Genomic DNA, 17,370 nt, shown 5'->3' with positions numbered 1-17,370 from the left:
CATGCCATTCCCTCAGGTCCTGTCAGTGGCCACCAAACAGTAGAGATCACGAGATAGGGTTGGCCCTCCTGGCTACCAGGGCACTGCCAACCAACATCCAACTTTCCTGTTGACCAGGACCCCCAGGCTCCTTTCTGCAGCACTGCTCTCCAGTATCTCATTACCCAGTTTATTTAACACAACCAGGTACTGAATTCGGCACCTTCCCTTGTTGTACTTCATATGGTTGATGATTGCCCAGGTCTCTAATTTTGAGGTCTTTCTACAGGGCCTCCTTGCCTCTGAGGGAGTCAACACCTCATCCCAATTTTGTAAGATCTGTGAACTTGCTCAGTATCACTTCTACTCCTGAGTTCAAGTCATTTATGGAGATGTTGAAGAGCGCAGGGCCAAGAATGGAGCCTGTGGAACCCCACAGGTGACAGGTCACCAGACTGATGTCACCCCATTCACTATCACCCTTTGTGCCTCACCTGTGAACCAGTTGCTCACCCATGCCATGATGTGTACATTCAGCTCTGTGATGCACATTTTCTCCAAAAGGATACTGGGAAAGATACTAGTGAAAGTTTTTCTGAAATCCAAAAAGAGTGCATCCACTGGCTTCCTTTGATCAGCTGTGTGGGTTACCTTGTCATAAAAGGATCACAGATTTGACCAGCAGGACTTCTCTCTTATGAAGCTGTGCTGGCTGTGACCAATGACTGTGTTTTCCTTTAGTTGTTTTTCAATACCTTCCAGAGTAACCTCCATAACTTTATTGGGCATTGTTCGTGACTAAAAGACATGTAGCTTCAGGGTCATTCTTTTTGCTGTTTTTGAAAGTTAGGACAAAGACAGCTAGCTTCCTGTCAGCTGGGACCTCTCCTCTCTCTTTGGGTCCAATCTATCTTACTCAAAACAAAAGTACAATCTATTGGCTTTGCATTACTAAGAGAAATAAACTGCAGTATATATGGGGGGTTTGTCTCTTCAATATTCATTCACAGAATATTCTGAGTGGAAAGGGACCCAAAAGGATCATCTTAGCATTGCTAGCACCAGGCTCTGAGTTAATCTATTCTCTCATTATTTTCTTCTTTTCTTTTTTTTTTTTAGGAAATAACAATAGCAGAGAATGCAAAACACAATTGATCTATACCTGCACATGTATTCTTCCTTCACATCTCTGTTGGCTAGCTTTTAAGCCTACTAGCAGTATGTCTGTAGTTCCCATGGTGGGAACTGTTTAAAGGTAACCAGAATTTTCCTTCCATTACTTTTGATTTTAAAACTACAATTCACAATCTCTTTTTTCCTTTGCTTTGTTGAACAGCTAGTGTTAGATGCAGGTTAAAATAGAACATCTCTCAGCATACTGCACCAGTTCCTCCCAAAAGTTTTCAAGTGGGATATATTTGTAGGTAAGTAAATTCTGTGGCCGATGTGAACCTGGAAATATACGCATATCTGAAAAAATAATATTCCCACAGCTGCCCTAGTTATGATGTATTTTCTTATGATTATTGTGGCCATACTTGTTCACCAATGCAGTATGTTAAATACTGTGGATGTCCAAAGTCACTCAGTGATTACAAAGACACAGGTGCTCATATATCTGGGGCACAGATATCAGGCTCTTATATCCTTTGCCTGTGTTCAGAATATATTTCAAAACTATTTTTTGTAGCTCTCTTATACAGGACCTATCCTGCTTCAAGGGAAAAGAAATGCAAACTGAAAAAAAAATCAAACAAAAAAAACCCCAAAAATGCAAGTGAAAAAAACCTCTGTTGCTAATGAGATGAAGATGTTGGAATTTTTAAAATAATTTTCCCCAATGTGAAAAAAGTGTGCCAAAATTTTCCTTGGGGAAAAAAATTTCTTAAGAAAACCGTGGTGCAAAGTTCTGTCTTCCATTGGCTGCATTTGTAATTAAATTTGCATTTGTGTTGAGTGTAAAAGAAGGTGCTGTAGGGTCCCCTTTCCCACCCTCCCCACCCAGCTCCTTTTCCCCGAGACCAGCCAGGCTGTGTCCCGGCGCTGTGCTCACACCGTCGCTCCCCTCGTGTCCCGAGGATGTCCAGGGTGGTTAGGATTTGTCAGGTCACACCTCAGCCTGTCAGGACTCGGCGGCGTGTCCTTTGCCCTGCTGCAGCCTTTGCTTCATTTCATCTGCACAGAGCCTGGCAACAGCCCGGCCTCCTTACATGCACATAACCACGGCCGGCCAAAATGAGCTGGCTATTTTTGTCCTGCTTACCTGCCACATCCCCATGGCTTTTGCTAAACCATTCAGTGCTGTTATTAACCCCAGTCTGGGCCACGGTAAAGAAGCAAGCACTGCACACATGCCTGTTCAGATGTGTGTGCCGCGCATGCAGGCCCAGCAAGAGCTTTGGGTTCTGGGCTGAGTGGTGGGGGCTAGGCTACCTCCCCAGCCCTTGCCTCTCCCTCTCCTTTCCCCCTTTCCTGTCCCCACAGCTCACTGCCTGCCTAAACTCCTCCTCACTCAGCTCCACTCTGCTTTCATCCTCTCTCACTGCTTTCCCAGTTTTTCCCTAATATTTTTAATGTCAAAAGTTGACTCATTCTGTGTCTTCCACTCCCTTGGTCTGACAACCTATTTTCTTCATGGCAGTTCTTTCTTTTAACCTGATCCCCTGTGACTCCCCCACGAGCCTGCCCCTCCTTCCTGCCATGATCTGGTCTCCCCTTCTACCTCTTCTCTCCCATTGCCTTCCGCCCCTCTTCTCTCCTGCCCAGCCTGAGTTAACGGAGCAGGGACATCCATGGAAGAGGGGAAGTCTCACTCCAGGCAGTCCTACAGCCTCAGCTGCAGCCACGGCAAACACACTCCTATCCTCACCTTGGCTCCTGGAGAAAGGAGACCTCAGGTACAGAAACATGAAACATGGGAGCTTTGGCCAGAGTCTTCTTCTGGGCCTGGGGCAGAAAAGGTACCCTTCTAAACATGACATTTCACACAGTATGTGCACATCTGAAAATTTACTTGAAACTGGTTTAATTAGGGGCTGTGCTATCAAGCCAAACAACTAACTCACTGGTAATAGGAGAGAGAGAGAAAAGAACCAGGTCAGCAGCGGGTGCTGAAGTAGTTTCTAAAAGAAGCAATAATCTAACATTAGCGCAATACTGTATTGCTTATGTTTCTTTGGTGTTTTTGCAGGACATCTTTGCCTCTCGTTAGAAATAAAAGGCAAATCTGTTCTCAGGCGATTCTTCTCCCCTACTTTTCAGCCTTAATGGTATTTGCATCTCCTCCACCTTCTTCCTTTTTCTTTTCCTTTCTCCATCCCTTTTAAGTTGTAATTCAATCTCTTCCAACACATGATCTCTTTTCTTTTTTTGGCACTCCCTCCACCCACTTTCTCATTAGTTTGAGTTAATTAGGAATAGTAGGCAGCCCTCAATCTGTTATGTGTTAAAACAGAACAATCCAAAACAGAGGCACAGACACAACTACGTGATTTCATTGTCTAAAGGAGACAGAAAACCAGTGGGGATTCTCTTATCTAGACTAACATCTTCCCAATGGTTAACCTAACTGGCTTTAAAATGTTCCACAATTGCAGATCTGGGACAACAATCTTTCCCTGTTTCCTTTTCTTTTTTTTTCTTTTTTTTTTTCATTTCATCATTGGCAAGAATGAGTGAATTGGACTGACATGGAGGTGATAGAGGAAGAGAAATAGTCTACATGTCAAAATGACAATTTATATTACATGGTTAACAGAATGAGTGGTACGTGCAATGGCTGTGGGTATTTTCATCTGCTGTGTTGTACAATAAGGTCCTTTTTTTCTCCGAAGTGTATCATCAAGATCACTCCCAATTCAATGCAGATTGTTTGCTTGAAGGATCTCTTTCTAACAGTAATATCATTTGATAAATGTCGAATTGAAACAAGAATCTAAGTATTCACTTGTTTCTATTAGTGAATTGTGTATATGTAAAGGTCATGCCTGGTATTTTTCCTGTAGTGCTGATCACCGACCTTAGGGCAGAGTGTGCTGTGGAAGTGAATTGTAACACGTCTAAGAAATCAAGCCCTGATTCTGAAGGTAAGGCCTTACATTTTTTGACTGACTACATATGGTGCTCTTTGGATGAAATGCATGCTTAGGAAAGACAGGTATAGCTGTGCAACTACTACAAAAATTTATGCCTGCATTAAACATAAATGTGAGTGCTTTTGAGTGTTTATGAGGCTGTTTATATATGTATATTTAAATGCATAATTATGTAAAGTTTTAATCTTCAAAGATTGTTGTGTAAGATTCATGAACTATAGACAGCCACATTTATAATAATTGTTAGATTAAATTTCTAATTTGGTACATATGTGCCTGCATGCCTATGAAGTTGTGTGGCAGTAATTTGTGTCAATAATTTACTCATTAATTAGCAATGCTAATGCAATAAAGCTTTAAAGTTACACAACTTTCAATGATCTTTTTTGAAATCTGATATCCAAGATATAGAATGAAAAATCTATTGGAAAAAAGGAAACAGAGACATTGTAAGTACTGCCATCAAAATGTCTTTATCTGTGTTCAGAAAAATAATTTCCTTTCTGCCAGAAACATCTCTTTATGACAGAGAAGACATCAGACTAATGAGACACAAAAGAATGCTTAATGAATGACAAAGTATAAGCTTGATTATCAGAACATACCAGAGTGCTACAACACTGGAGAAGATAATATCCCTCAAAAAGACATCCTTGGAGGTTTTACTGGGAGGTAGGGGGGCTAGAAGTTTCTGGCTGGATACAGATAGCATGAGACCAAACATCTCCACACGGAGATGCAAGAAGTTGCAAGTTTAGATGCAAGAAGTTGCAAGAAATTTAGGATTTTTTACAATTTATTATTAATATACTGTTTGTTTATTTATTATCTTAGCTATTGGTAGCTATTGGTAATGAAGTTTCATGCAAACTTCATTAACTCTAGCAAGGAGATATATTTGGCCTTTATACTGTTCCTCTATTTGTTCTTTTCTTTCTACAGTAATGCAAAAAAACGTAGTGATTGTTGTGGGTCTACTTTACACCACAGATGAAAAATTGTTCTTTTTTTACCAATGGAATTAAAATAATTTATATTAACACCTCCATTTCAATACAGGCAATTAAGACTATTTAATTTATGCAATCTTTGTCTGTGCATTTTAGATTACAATGCATAAGAAAAATGCATAAACATGTACTTTAATGGAAATTCAGGACTTTAAAAATCTCTATACTAGATTACATTAATAATTTTATGTATTGATTACATTAATAACTTTATGAAGTATTGACATCTGAAACTGTATCGCTTCCAGTGCTACACAGAAGCCATAAAACTTGTATGAACTCATATAAATCCATTTATTAGTCAGAAAGAAAAATATGCGGGGAGATTAGTAAAACTAAGTTAATCTAAAATATATCAAAAAGGTGTCCAGAAAGTAAAAACTTTTAGGAAGGGAGGAAATAATTTCCACTTTATCATACGTATAGTAAACATACTAGTATTTCTTCAAGAGTAAAGATTCTTCAAGAGTAAAGATCCCTTCACATGCTCAGATTAGAACTACGGTTTCTATCATATCTTGCAGCTTTTCTCATGTCAAACCACTAAGCTAGCCCCTGAAATTGTTCCATACCTAAAACAGCCTGATTTTCTCTACAATGCACATAAAACCCCTGTCTTCCATCAGCATATAAACTGGTATGGCAAGAGTAGGAGAAAGATACTGCTGTGGTGTAAGAAGTTTGCATTTTAGTATGTGATAAACCAGGGAGGGCATTTGTCACAAGCTGAGAGGAATGACTGGAAGATTGTTACATAACACAAAGCAGAATCTGCAGTCCCAGTGCTCTCAATTCACTGCTGCCCCTGAAGTCCAGCTCAGACACGGCTTCAACAGCAAGCTCAGCTTGAGCCACGCTTAGTATGACACCTTGTGAAAGCTTCAGAATGCAGGGTAAGATAATAAACAGCTGCAGAACCAAGCAAAAAATAACTTCTAAAATGCAGAGGTGATGCAGAAGTGTCCGTGTCCTGTAGGTATTAGTAGCACATAGTGACTTGTACATGTGGTTGTCTAACCAGACAAAAACATAAAGCCAATTGTTTTATAAATTATCCTTTAAGAGACGCTGCTCCTACTGGATCAACAACTTTGATACTAAAAACTGCTCTAAATCAGTTAGGCGTGATGATAGCTTATCTTGTGCTTCTAATGCTTGTGCTTGCATTGCAGTTGATTTAGACTTACTCTTGAGACATATAGAGGTAGATTCACAGAGATACATCTATTTGTAGGATACAGTGGTATTTTGACACTTGGAACAATAACCTTTTTGGATTTGATATAGTGCTTAAATACACCTCAGAATTAAAACTCAGACTAAGTATTATTTTAAAATTCATTCCTTATATAATTAGTAAAAAGTACATAAAAGGAGGTATTGCTAGCTGAACAAAAAAGAAATCCAGAAAAATAGAAGCCTATAATGTTTGAGCTGCAGCAATAGAATTTGTGAACTCAAGGAATTTGAAGGATATTTAGGTTATATAGAAAAATGCTAACTATGATGAACCGGAATAATCTTGTGTACAGGTACATGCGGAATATTAATTGGATTGCTAATTTCCTCAAAAGCCAGAGGTGCAGTAGGAAATTTTGATGATTAATAAGCCTTAATCTGTTAATAGGAATGCTGGAAAAAGATTTAGTGATCGTAAATACAGCTTACTGCATACAGAAATGTTTGCATTTCCATATAGTGGCACAAAAAACTAGACAAAAATATTTTCCATCCTTTACCCAAAAATATTTGAATGCTTTTATATTTTAATCATGGAGATAGATAACTAAAATTGTTAGGCTAAAGCAGGCATATTCTTACTGTAATGGAGTTAAATACCCAAATATCCTTTTAGTTTTTGAACCATGACCCTCCCTTTTTACAAACACTTCCTTTTTAAACCGCTGCCTGGCATTACACAGACTGTAGTCTTCTGCAAATGTTCACCACCAAGCAAAGTCCTTCTATCATTAATATTCATTCTCAATCCTCCATATTAGCTTTAAAGCTACAAGCACAAACCTATTTGACAAAATGCCTTTACATGATACCCAGGTTTGTATCTTCTTAGTTGCTAGTGTATTGCTTGAGCCTTAATTTGAGCCAATGAATTTAATTGAATGTATTTTTAAACTTCCATTAGTATTAATATCTATTCCAAAATTAAAGCAAAATTAGTAGTAAATAAAATTTAGAGCCCTCAGAAGTAATATCTTTTTAGATCAAAGGAAGCAAGTTTTCTTATTTTGTGGTCAGGTCTGGGAACAAAATAAAAAAGAAATCAGAGAACATCTTTTTGGATGCATTTGTGAAGTTATGACATTTTTGTGTGTTTGAAATTTTAAGACTTTTTTGAAAACAAATTGCCATGACTAATTTTAAGAAATTTTCTTTGTGGTATTTGTATAAACTGAACAATGAAATAGTGTACAGAAGCCCATAGCCTTCAGAATATGTTCTCAGTGTATATTTAACTAATTCTGTACCTCAGTTCATGATCGAATTAGGGATTAGATAGGGAAAAAGGGGATAGATTTGAAATGCCTTATTGAAACTTTACTCTTATGCACTCTTACAGTTGTCACAGAGGTAGCATGGCAAGATAGCTATTTCTCTATCCTCATAAAAAATAGTAAGTGTATTTGATGTTGTCTTGTTTTCAAATGCTTTATTGTAAAAGTGTAGCTACACTAAAACAAGACAAGACTTTATAAGACTTTTTTAAGTTCAATGGAATAAAATGTTCATTTTAGTTTGCTTTACATGCTATCACAAAGAGAAGAAATGGGAAAATAAATTATGAGAAAAATATTGTCAAAGCAACTTTTCCACTTTGTCTTTCAGAACATTTTAAACTGATTGTCCTTCCATCCAAAACCTGCTGTCTATGATTAAATAGTTGTGATTGTATTAAGTGAACTGAAATGCAATTCCTTGAGCACTGAACATTCCTGAACTGTGAGTACTAAAAGTATCGATAAATTTACTTCCATCCTGTGACAATTTAACAGCACTCTTTGACTTTATATGAACTTACATGACTTTTCTAGCTAGATAAACATGCTCTAATTTTAAAATTGTTCTTGCTTTTCATTGCAAACGACAGCACTTGAATCTCATGTAATTTCTCCTCAGTGAACAGCTATTCTGTAGTTTTTCTCAGAACACTCCTGACTAGTGTTTTCAGAAAAACTACCGAGTAGAAATTTTCTTCTCTTTTCACAGAGATATGACAGTATTATTTTCCATCATTAAGCGTCCTTGGCAATGAAGGGCACTTTGAAAGGAAGTGTATAGAGAAGTTTGAGTTTCTAAGAACTTGCAGTCTTGGAAAATATTAGACAGCTGTTACACTGGTACTACCTAATTATTGCAAGTACGTATTTAAATATTTTTTTTTAATTTGATTTCTCACAATAAATCAGCTATGTGGATTTTGCTGAAAGAGTTGCTAGTGATGAAAGAATAAAAACAGAAAGTTAATCTTGTGAAAAACAGACAAGAAGGTGAAAGGATTCATAGACAGTAGACTCCAAACTGATACTGCAGTTACCTGCAAGAGAAAAACAAATTAGAACATATTCTAGTGTACCTAGGGTGTAGTTGTCAGCTTAAGCACTTACACTTTTAGTGTACTGCAGGAATTTAAAACAAGACACAGGGAAAGCAGGCTTATCAAGGAATGGTGAATAAAAAGGTGAGAAGTTCCAGTGGTAAAAAAGAGACTGAGTGCCCTTCTATGCCCCCAACTACTGTGATTAATTGACTAGAGCACAGTGGAAGAAAAGTTGCTCTGCCCAGGAAAAAAAAACTGGTTCCTGCCCGGAAAAGTGGAACTGCAGCTCAAGCTTCAGCTTTCAGCAGTTGAAAACCTGGACAATTGCTCTGGGGACATTTCTCTTCAAAAGGCACATCACAGAGGTGTGGATGTTTATCCGCTGCAAGGAAACGTAATTGTGTGCTTGTGCACTCTCTAGGGTGGCAAAAGGAGGATTTAGCCATCATTAATCTAGAATGGGAAAATATTCAGAGTGCAAACTACAAAACATAAGTTTCTTATTGAGATCTTTCCTAATAAGTTTGCTTACATTAACTCAGGTTGTTTAAGTAGATCGATATATCCAATTCTCTCTTATTCTAATTAATATCTTAGCCCACAGTAGCTAAATCTTCGTTGCATCAAAACTTCTTTTTGATTAGTGTTCTAAGCTTTAGCTTGTATGTAGTTTGGCAATCTCTTTTTCCTCTGCTGCTTCTCCCTTCAATCTCTCTTGTTTTTACCTTCTGTTTAAGTAAAAGTTTTCCTACCTGCTTATGCCAAATTAATACAAAGTTTCAGGGGACGTTTTTGGAAAACATCAGAATTCTACTTAGTTTTGAGATGAAATGTTAAACCTTTCTTGGCAAGGAAAAAGGAGTAACAAAGGAATTTATCCAGAGCAAAACAATAGTGAATTTTTGTCGGTTATGAAAGATTAAATACTGTCTCCCACTGTCTGCAAAACTTCTGTGTCAGTGGAGTCTGGCATGATAAGCAAAAAAGAAAGGCAAGTAATAGTTTAATTTTTCAAGCCAGATTTATATCTTTAGCTATATGCTGCTTGTTTTTCATTAAAAAATTGTAAGGAATATATAGTAACTCTGGTTTTGACCACTGTCTCCTGGCCTTGATTTATTTTTGCCTCTGCTTTCTCCAGCATGATGTGCTGATCATCCAAGTAAATTTCAGTGTATTGCTATCATTATAACCCCAGAATACAACTATCATCCAGGAAATGCATAATTCAAAGAACTTTTTCAGTACTTAGTATAATGATTGTGCATAAACCCAAGAATTCTCACTACCAAAGCAATGTGCCAGAGAATATGTATTTGGCAGGCTTCAGCAACATTTTGAAAAATGCACTAAAATTTTATCAACATAATTATTTATCTCAGGAACAAGAAACCTTGTTGTTCACACTTCTCATAGTTTTTCTTACACAAATTAAAAGAAACAAGGAGGTTTTAAATTTTTCTTCTGCCTTGTAATTAAATTAAAATAGAAATAATTTTTACTTAATTTTTAAAATACATATCGAACTCCTTAGAGAATTACTTTAAAGGCCTGAACCTGAGTTTTTTCTAGGGACACTCTGGCAGCAAGTGGCATTAGAAAAGTCATCTAAAAAAGAAGTTTACTTTTTCTCAATCAGCCATTCTCAAGGCTGCATCCACAGATGATCAGAGCATTAACCTCTTCCTTTTCAAACAGGAAAAGCACTCTGAGACTGTAGGGTTTCATGTGTTTATGGAAAGAGAAGCATAAGACATGCCACAATTCTTGGACCAAAAAACCCCCAAATATTACTCATGTTTTCTTATAAATTCTGTAACAATCAGAAAATATTTGCAAGCATTTTTATTCCTTAGAATTACAAGAAGTTATTTAAATACTGAAGCATTATTTTGGACAATAAATGTTCCCATTTCAAACATTCTTACTCCTTTGAGAAGGAATTTCCCTTCTTTTCCTAATTTTCTTCTTAGAAGAGAAGTGAAATGTATTCATTGAATCAGTCCCAAAAAGTGAATCTTGTTCTATCTATCTGCAGTAAAAAACAAATACACACACAGGTGGCACATCCACAAAACATATTTCTAATTTTAGATGAAAAGTGAATAATGTCACACACAACATACAGAGGTATGGGTTCATGATAAGTTTGGTTCCTTCCAAGATTTACTGTTGCTGCATTTGCATTTGTAATTCTGCTGGCTAACACATTTCTGTAGAAAAGCTAAAAGATTAGTTCCAAAAGTATGTTTTAACTTGATTTCCTGTAGTACATTGTTATCACCTATTTTCTATCCTGAAATGCATTCAAGGCATCTTACAGAAACTACTAGTACACTTCAAATTTCTCACAACTCATACTCCTTTTTAAAAACAATTATTTAATTAGATGATTACCAGGACTTAAAACTGCTCCTTTAGAAGAATTGCAAGACAATAGGAAAGCTCTTGACAGGATTCAATGGATGCTGGACTGACCACATCATCTCTTCAACAATCCTAGTCAACTGCTTTAGCTGTTAATTCTCATTCACCAGTGAGGCTAATGAGCAGCATACACACAATATTCTACAATATTTCTACCAACAAACACATGAGAATTTGATTATAAGTATTTGGACATTAGGAAGGAGTTCTTCAGAGGAAGGGCAATTGGGCATTGAAATGGTCTGCCCAGGGAGGTGGTGGCGTCACTGTCCCTGGGGATGTTTAACCGTGGTCTAGTTGACAAGGTGGTGTTGGGTCACAGGTTGGGCTTGATCACCCCAAAGACCTTTTGCAAAATAGCTGATTCTGTGATTCTGTCATCATGACAAAGTAGAAAGAAATGGGAATAACAAATTACAAGGTAACGTAGCCAACTCACTACATCTAAACTTGAAATTAAGGCTTTAACAACAGAACAGGAGATAATAAAAATCTTGCTAATTCTCTTAAAAGGAGACTAGACTCGATCATCTGGAAAACAGAGACTCTTCATAATGTGCTGCAAAAGTTTTATTCTGTATTGGATTTTGAATCCTTAGCTCCCCAGACCAGACATGCACAGATTTACAACCAGGTTAAAGTTCACTTTTCACTAGAAGCAGCAATCTCTGATGGCATCCACAGAAACCTCCCTGAAATTTGCAAACAAGGGCCAGTGTTGCTTCATAATATTTGTTTGTTTGTTTAAGTTAAAGTAAAAAGTTGGGAAACAGAGGAGTTGGAAATCCATCAAAATCCTCCACTGACATTACAATACAAGGAAAGTACTTGAGTGTCACAGTCAATTTGGAAATGCTGTGTGATTAGTCACTGTGCCAAGCTTTTTATTCCTAATAAGTCACTTTGTACTGCAAACAGGGTTCCTTCTTAGCAGTTCCAATTACATTTCGAGTGTTATAAAGGGGAATTTTTACCTCAAGATTATTTATCTGATGTGTGGTTTCTAGCCAGCTCTGTAGGAACTTCCTGGAAATACCAGTATAAATGATAAATAGCAAGTTAGAGTGGGGAGTGATAGGACAGGATGACCAAAATGAATAATCATGGACTTCTTATTAGTTTTACATCAGTTCAGTTGCAATTTCAGCAGACATTCTCTTGTTGCCTTCTATTAATTGCAAGTTTCAAATTCTATTCTAGCAGTTAACTACCATGATGTATGGAAAAGGAGCTCATCTTGAGTAAAAATATTTGGATTTTTTTCACTGCAGAGAGCTCAAACCCTAATACATCCTATACCAAAACACACAAAAATGAGTCTTTCAAAAGTACTGTAGTAATGAGGATGCTGATAATTAATTTAAGATAGTAACGTGAATATAATAAAAACTGATGTAAAGAAATAAGGGAATATTCATTCAGAAAATTGTTTCTAAATATCAAAGAAGGAGGTGGATATTAAATATATCTCTGACTATTTTTAATTTTAGCTGTACAGCTGCTTCTTTTAGATTCTCTTCAGAACATTAAAATTAGAAGGAAAGAGGATTGTTTTCACTTGTGAGTCTTTCATAGCTGAAGAACACAATTACTACACAGAGGCTTAAAAAGCACACATAGCAATTATGTAAAATCAGTTGAAGCTGTCTAAAACTTGGCTTTGAAACAAAGGTTCATGGAGGAAATGCTGAAAATTACTTGGCAGTAATTGTTCCTAACAATGTAGGTTAATAACTAGTATTGGGTCTGATTCTGATCTAACCCTGACCAGTTTTTTTCAACTGATTTGCATCAAATTATTCATGAAGTTCACTGATAAGAGCTTTTATTGTGACCCGTGGTGTTAAATCCTTCTCTTTATTTGTAATCAATTGTTTGAGAAACCTTCAAATTATTGCATCACTTATTACTTGCTCCCTCATTTGAACTGTGTACCAAAAAAAGTTTAAAAAAATTAGTTTAATTTTTAATAGGAAAAACAGGAATAAATGTGCTCTGGTTCACAGAAAGATATTCTAAATAGAAGTCATTCTATGCTGCCAAGACTGGACTTATAGTCTACAATAAAACTGTGCTCATTAATTAACTAATGCATTGTTCTGATAATACTGTTTGTTAAGAGTTCTCATTTTCTTACACTAGATATTCCATCCAGTATTGCAGAAAGGACATGAAGTTAGAAAAGAAATTGACATGTATAAATTAAAATTGTCCTGTTGACGTGAAAACTCATTTAGCCTGATTGAAAAAAACATACTTTTGTCATATGATAACCTATTAATTGACTCTTTCTATGACTTTAATGGCAAAAGGTGTCAGGATTGAATAAATAAGAATTAGGTGAGTATGGAAAATTCTTTTGATATGAGTAAAATAGTGTTGCTTATATTCCATATTTTAGGGTGAATGAAAAGGCAGACCTTTACAACCCAGTTATGGTTTTCTATAGGTCTTATCCCAGTTTTGTGAGAATTTTCTTCTTTCTCTAGAAATTGATACACTTTTGTTGCATCAGACTATACTCAGTTCTTTTCATTTAATTCTGCTTGATTGCCTTCTGCACAGAAACTCATACAAAAGTACCTTTTACTTTTGTATGTTTTTTTATCATAAACTGTAAAAAAAAAAAAAAACAAACAAAAAAAAAAGCAGATGCAAGGCATTTCACTTTAAGGAAGTGAAATATACTATGTTCTACCAAATATTCCTGCAACTTTTAAGAAATGCTGAAATAGATAATATTTTAATTTATATTATGAAGACTATTACTTCCTGTAACTGAAATGGGTTCTACAGATAAATGTTTTTTTAAATGGTGTAACCATTTCCTGCATCACTACTCGCTCTCTGTGTCCCATAATATATACAGTTCCTTTTATTTTATTTTTATGTTTTTATGATCATGTCTTAGTCATTATTTTGTGTGTACATTTCACTATATACAAAAATAAAACATCTGTTTCCAAAAATCAATATACATTATGAGTAATGCTACCAAAAAATGCAGACTACAATGAGCAGATGTCCAACTAGCAGAAAGAGAAATAACTAATTCTTAAAAAGTATATGGCATTACAGAATGATAGAATGATTTGGATTGGAAGGGACATCAAGTATCATCTGATTCCACCCCCGGGGCATGGGCAGGGACACTTTCCCCTAGACCAGGTTTCTCAGAGCCTCATCCAGCCTGGCTGTGAACGCTTCCAGAAATGGGGCATCCACAGCTTCTGTGGGCAATCCGTGGCAGCACCTCACCACCCTCACAGTAAAGAATTTTTTCTGATACCTAATCAAAACCTGCCCTTTTTCAGTTAGAGCCATGAACCTCTTGTCACTACACGTCCTCATGAAACTTCACTTTTCCAGCTTCCAGCAGTGCCAGGCTGCCTTTACTGATGGCTGCCGTGACATCTCCCCTGAGCCTTTATTCTCAAAATGAACAGTCCCAACCCTCTCAGCATGTTTCCCTGCAGGAGGTGCTCCAGCCCTCTGAGCATCTCCATGGACTTGTTCCAACAGGTCCACGTCCTTCTTATGCTGGGAGCACCGGAGCTGGATGCCGCAATGCAGATGAGGTGTCATTAGTGCAGAGTAGAGGAGAGAAATACCTCCCTTGACCTGATGGCCTCATTTCTATTTGTGCAGCTCAGGATGCAGTTAACCTTCTGGGTTGCCAGTGCAAATTGTCAAAATATTGCTGATATTCTCTCCTACCAACACCCCCAAATCCTTCTCCTTAGGGCTGCTCCCAATCTATTCTTTGCCAAAACAGTTTTTGTGCTTCGGTTCGCCCTAACCCAGATGCAAGACTGCTGTTTATGAGGCTCTCACAGGTCCACCTCTCAAGCCTCTCTGGATGGCTTAAGTCTCTCTGGACAGCATCCCTTCCCCACAAATTTCAAGATGAAATGCAGCAGCCTAAACCCACCCACTGTCACAATTTATTCTTGTACTGTTGAAATGTCATTGTGAGATGGAAGCCACAGAAGCACAGAAGGGATTCCATGGCACTGGAATCAAGGATCATTGAGTTCAGCTCCCTGCTCTGCACAAAACACCTCAAGAGCAACACCATGAACCTAAGAATGTGTTCCAAATGGTTCTTGAACTCAGGAAGACTTGGTGCTACGAACGCTTCCCTGGGAATCCTGTTCCAGTGCCCAATCATCCTCTGGGTGATAAACCTTTTTCTGATACCCAACCTAAACTTCCCCTGGCTCAGCTTCATGTCATTTCCTTAAATCCTGTCACTTACCACAAGAATTAAGAGATTGGAGAAATATATTCCAAGACATATCTTTGTACACTGTTATTGCCCATGTTGCAAAGGGAAAGATTTTTCATTAAGAGATTTCAAACTTAAATAGATAGATATCCATGTGTCTACTGTCTCATTCCATGAGTATAAACATTACAGAAATTTTATAATGACTGAGAAACTGAAGAAACGCTAATTTTGCTCAGAGATACTGGTAATTACATTAAAGGAACACTTGGATTTTCAGAAATGCAGGATAGTCAGTGTCCTGCAAAAAGGCAAAGGAATTTGCTCCGTAGCCTTGAAAATCTTGTCATTTTTACTTCAGTACTTTGCAATTAGAGTTAGGAAGACTTGCACATTCTACCAAGATTTGGAATCTCGATTTGGATGGGCAAAAAAAGCATGAATTTCACACCAGTTCTGCCTCATTTCTGATGTTTCTGCCTTTCCCCATCACCTTAAACAGCGGCCACTGTTTCTGTTCTACTGCCATTAATGCAATGCCATAAGGAAGATTGCCAGAGCATAGAGAATTTCAGAACAAGAAACCAATGATTTTGCAAATCTCAGAGATTTCCACTTTCAAAACACATATTGGTGCTTTTGATCCATAAATCTTCCACTTCTACCTTAATGCTCAATTTATGTCAGTTATGAGAGATCTGTTCAAATCCCTGAATAATTCCCTTTCTGAACTCCCCGTATATTCTGAATTTGAAAGAAATGTTTCAGGTAATCAAGATTTTTAATAACAGTGATACTGTCTCAAAAGATATTTTTCTTTTTTTTAAACTATGAGGTTTTATAAAGCCTAGGCATGTACTTCAGCATTCAAGACTCAGTCTGAATTCAGCACAGATGATGCAATACAACTACTGAGCACAGCAGCGTATCCTGTGCAACCCCTACCCCAGAGAACTTTGGACAGTACTGTATAAGTCACCATGGAAGATTATTTATCTCCAGTGTTTTAAAGTACAGCAACTTTGTAGAGGTTACTTAGATTTTCATGTCCCCTTTTAGAAGGTGTTGTGTAATTCAGGTTATAATTCTGATTGGTCATAGGATGAGAGAGATATTTAGTTTGAAAAGTTTCCAGAGTTGTAAGTGACAAAACCCAAAGACAGAGAACATCTACTCTCTGTTTACTTGCAATAAAGTCCTTGCACTCTAATGTCCTCTGACATCAGAGGTGGTTAAAGATAAATACATACAATTTTACCTGATCTATGCATCTGGAACAAAATAAGAATTAGATTTCTTTAATGATCAAATATATGAAGGACAAGGGTTTTTTTTTTTGTATAGAGACCTATGGACCAGATTTTCTTACTGCTCTGATTACAATTTTAGCTTTATGCAAAGATTTAGTCAATTGCCTCCTATTGCTGGAGAATGGAGGCACCTGAACTGTGGGAACTTGGAAGACAATATGGCAGTCATTAAAAAAAATAGAATAGAGGAAAAAGGGGAAAAAGGGAAAACAAAGATTGATTAGAAAATATACAAGCTTCTGCCTACTTATGGGGTGTAAAATCTCAAGAGTTTATGGCCATGGCCTTTGGAAAAATCAAAGTAATTTCTGGATAAATGAAATTCCCAGAATAATCTTCTACAAAATAAGGTAAATATTTCTCTATGAAATGTTAGAAAATCATGGCTTTCAAACAGTATTAGTTCAGCATACACTGACATAAAAATGCCAAGTAAAATCAAAACTTGTTCCTGGAGTGATATCTCAGGGCAGGTAGGAAAGGCCAGGGCATTACAGATGGACCTAGCAATGTGTTAAGGGACAAGAATCCAGTCACAGGTCACCTCTGGCTTGTTCTTGTGACATGCTGGTTTCATTAGTTGCATTTCCAGCTAACCCAACTAGAAGCTCTGTCTTCATCTGCGCAGTTCTGGTTACTAAATACAATCTTACATAATGAATATGGCTTCAATATAGGCCCAATAATTTGCACACCTAGACTACAATGAACTCAGGGAAAACGTTACAACATTGTTGATGTCCCACAGTATGGTCTCATATTAGGA

This window comes from Melospiza georgiana, chromosome Z, assembly GCF_028018845.1.
Source record: "Melospiza georgiana isolate bMelGeo1 chromosome Z, bMelGeo1.pri, whole genome shotgun sequence".
Lineage (NCBI taxonomy): Eukaryota > Metazoa > Chordata > Aves > Passeriformes > Passerellidae > Melospiza > Melospiza georgiana.
Note: the sequence above shows the minus strand (reverse complement) of the source record.